A 3907-nucleotide genomic window follows, 5' to 3' on the forward strand; every position below is an offset into this window, starting at 1 on the left:
CCTCATACTTGCGTAGTTGTTCATTCAGACATACTTTAAGTAACGAGGATATTGTTGTTATCTACCGTTAGTTGTTTATCTTCTTGTTAGTAGATTAGATGCTGTTGTATGTGTGTGTGTATAGCGGATGTGCCTTAATCCCACCTGAGTTCCAGTTTATTCGACATTAGATTCCTTCTGTACCGTGTGAATTTGATCGTTGTAATAAACGTGTATTTCTACCCCTTGAGTGAGTGAGAAGTTATTTCTTAGTTACTGAATGTGGTGATCCAGGAACCTAGTTAGCTAGGAGTACTGAATTCGAAGAGTGTTATTGTACTTGCTACTTAATGCTGTTATTTATTATATGTACGGCTAATGAAGAGGTATTCAAAATAATTTCTAGGTTCAGTGTTCAGAGCGCTGAGCTGTAAATAGAGTTTTTAGAATATCTGTAATTTCGCTGGGTTCAGGTTCCAAAATAAGGTTATGTTTGCAGCAAAGTGATATTAGTATTAAGTCTAATATTCACAGTGAACCATTAACCAGATTTTCCTCATACCATTGGCACGACAATATGTAATTTCAGAAAACACGTATTCACTGAGAGGAACGACTTTTTGACAGTGCTGACAAAGCCACATTGTTTAAAGACAAACGTTGCCTCTGGCCTGTCCTCACCTCACTGTTCAGCACCTTTTTTTGGTGCTGTTTTCACGTGGATGCAGCAGCTGTATCTAGTGCAAACTCTCTTCATATGAGCGGGCGATCATTTGACCAGCTCATGTAACTTTGTAATATTATAACGGTAACTGCATTGCACTGGGTAAATATAGTGCTGGCCCGTAAGTATAAAATACAACTTTTGATTTGTCAAGAAGATTTGATTAATGGTTAAGTTAACGACATTGGTGCTGGTGAGTGAATCATCACAACAAGATTGACTGGCTGGAAAGACTGTGAGAGGAGATGTGTAAACACAGACGTATAGATCTATATTTTACTGTCCTGATGTGTCGGGACATGAATTAAAATGAGACAGTCTATCCTGATTACAACTATATCAAATGATCCTACATTATGGGACTGTTGGCTGGTTGCCAAGTGAAGGTTAGTTAAAATGTTTAAAGTTTGATTTCCAGAGGAGGGAGGAGGGGCTAGAACTGCTTGTCCATTCCTCCGTCTCTGACATTATCGTTTGGTTAGTGTTCCTCAACGAAAATGGTTATAGATTTTGTCACAGTTTTTATTTTCAAAGGTGCATTTTATTTAGATATCGTCTCATTTTTGTCGTGGGAAAAAGTTCGTTGACGAACATTTTTCGTCATAGTTTTCGTCTACGAAATGAACACTGGACAACAGCAAACTTAAATTGATCACAGTTATTCAAATGTTATCTATTGTATTTATGGCATTCCCTACACAAAGAAATGTGATTAAAGTGATGACAGAAATAAAATAATTAGATAAGGTACATGTCCCAACAAGCCTAACACACACGAACACACACACACTGACACCGTCACTCAACGTAGAATAAACCCAGATTCTGCCCTACACATTTTCTCAAACACTTATTCAATGGAAAGTCTAAAGTATCAGACAGACGACTTTACGGCTTTAATAATGAGTGTATTTAGCAGCTCCAAGGATGACAGATATTAAAAATCTCTCCCTTTTAATGGTAATGTAATAAACATGAATAGACAACACTGAGCCTACAGTGGTTTGGGCTTTTGTGGCGGTCCATCATCCAGAATGGGGCCTGTGTGTTTTCTCTTCAGGTGCTGGTGCATAGCACTAGTGCCGCTGTGGTAATGCCACGGAAACTGTGCACAGTGTACAAAGCACCTTTTTGTTTTGGGATCATCTGAAGTCCTCCCATACTTTGGAAGCCTTGAGTCTTTGGAAACTTTGACGCTGAACCTCTTTCACCACCGAGTCGCACTCTGCTGCAGCCGCCACCATTTTTTAAAACTCCAGCGTTGACTGGAGTCGACCAGTGACTGGAGTCAAAAACCACTGAGGTCATGCACACAGCAGTTACATAGTGAAGAAAAACCTTTGTTTTAATGAACTGAAGCCTTTTAGAAATCAAAAAAGAAAATTCATGAAAATGGAAAAAAAACAAACAATGTGTCGAATTCAAATTTTGATGTCGACGCGTTTTCAGCATCGACGTAGTCGATTACGTCGGCTACTCGCGGCAGTCCTAGTGTGTGTGTGTATGTGTGTGTGTGAGTGAGTGTGTAGAAGAGAGAGGTGTGTGTGTATGTGTAAGAGAGAAATTCCTCTTCCCTCTGACTGTGAGGGTGAGAAAGGAGTGTCACTTTTTGTGTGTGTGTGTGTGTGTGAGTGTGTGTATGTGTCTGTTAAAGTGGGAGACAATGTATTTTGTTGAGTTTGTGTGTCAGGCTGAGAGACAGTATGTTTGGGTGTGTGTGTGTGTGTGTGCATGTGTGTGTGTATGTGTGTTAAAGTGAGAGACAGTATATTTGGGTGTGTGTGTGTGTGTGTGTGTGTTAAAATGAGACAGCATATCATAGTGTGTGTATGTGTGTTTGTGTTAACGTGAGAGACAGTATGTTTGGGTGTGTGTATGTGTGTTTGTGTGTGTGTTAAAATGACAGACAGTATATTTGGGTGTGTGTGTGTGTGTGTGTTAAAGTCAGAGACAGTATATTTTGGCATGTGTGTATGTGTGTGTTTGTATATTTCTGTTTTTATTGTTAGTTGTAATTATTCTGTTTGTTATAAAAGTGCAAAAGAACTTCAAAAGAGTGCATTGACAGAAATGTTGATTTTTCTGTGTGTGTGTGTGTGTGTGTGTGTGTGTGTGTGTGTGTGCGTGCGCAAGCGTGTGTGTGTGTGGGTATTTGTATGAGAGTGAATTTGTGTATTTATGTAATTGCAAATATGTTTGAGAGTGTGTGTGTGTGTGCATGTTAAAGTGAGAGACAGTATATGTCTGTGTGTGTGTGTGTGTGTGTGTGTGTGTGTGTGAATGAGTGAGAGAGTGTACTCCTGTATGAGTGAACATGTTTATTTATTCTGTGTGTGTGAGTGTGTGTGTGTGTGTGTGTGAGTAGTTTGTATAACTGTGTATGTATGACAGTGTGTGTGTGTGTGTGTGTGAGTAGTTTGTATAACTGTGTATGTATGACAGTGTGTGTGTGTGTGAGTTGTTTGTATAACTGTGTATGTATGACAGTGTGTGTGTGTGTGTGTGTGTGTGTGTGAGTAGTTTGTATAACTGTGTATGTATGACAGTGTGTGTTTGTATATTTCTCTGTGTTTGTATATTTCTGTTTTTATTGTTAATTGTAATTATTCTGTTTGTGTGTTTATAAGAGCTTTAAAAGAGTGCATTGACAGAAATGTTTATTTTTCTGTGTGTGTGTGTGTGTGTGTGTGTATTTGTATGAGAGTGAATTTATGTATTTATGTGTGTTTGCAGATGTTTTTGAGAGAGTGTGTGTGTATTTGTGTATTGTGTGTGTGTATGTCTGTTAGAGTGTGTTAATTTATGTGTGTGAGAGACATTGTGTGTGTGTGTGTATAGGTGTGTATGAATGTCTTTTGTCTGTTGACATAAAATCACAAAGACAGACAATCAGCCATTTTGTGTGTGTTTGTATGAGATGAATTCACTTCCTGTTGTGTGTTTGTATGAGATGAATTCACTTCCTGTTGTGTGTTTGTGTAGTGTGGATCATGGAGCAGAGTTCAGGATCAGACCAGGATTAAAAAAATGTGAGTTTACACACACACACACACACACACACACACAAACACACAGAGTTGAGAGTGTGTTATGTGTTTTCTCCTCTAATTTCTCTTCTTCTCTGTAGATGCCTGTGATCTGACACTGGACCCAAACACAGCAAACACAGACCTCTCTCTGTCTGAGGGGAACAGAAAGGTGACA

The sequence above is a fragment of the Chanos chanos genome, chromosome 11, assembly GCF_902362185.1.
Source record: "Chanos chanos chromosome 11, fChaCha1.1, whole genome shotgun sequence".
NCBI classification, from domain to species: domain Eukaryota; kingdom Metazoa; phylum Chordata; class Actinopteri; order Gonorynchiformes; family Chanidae; genus Chanos; species Chanos chanos.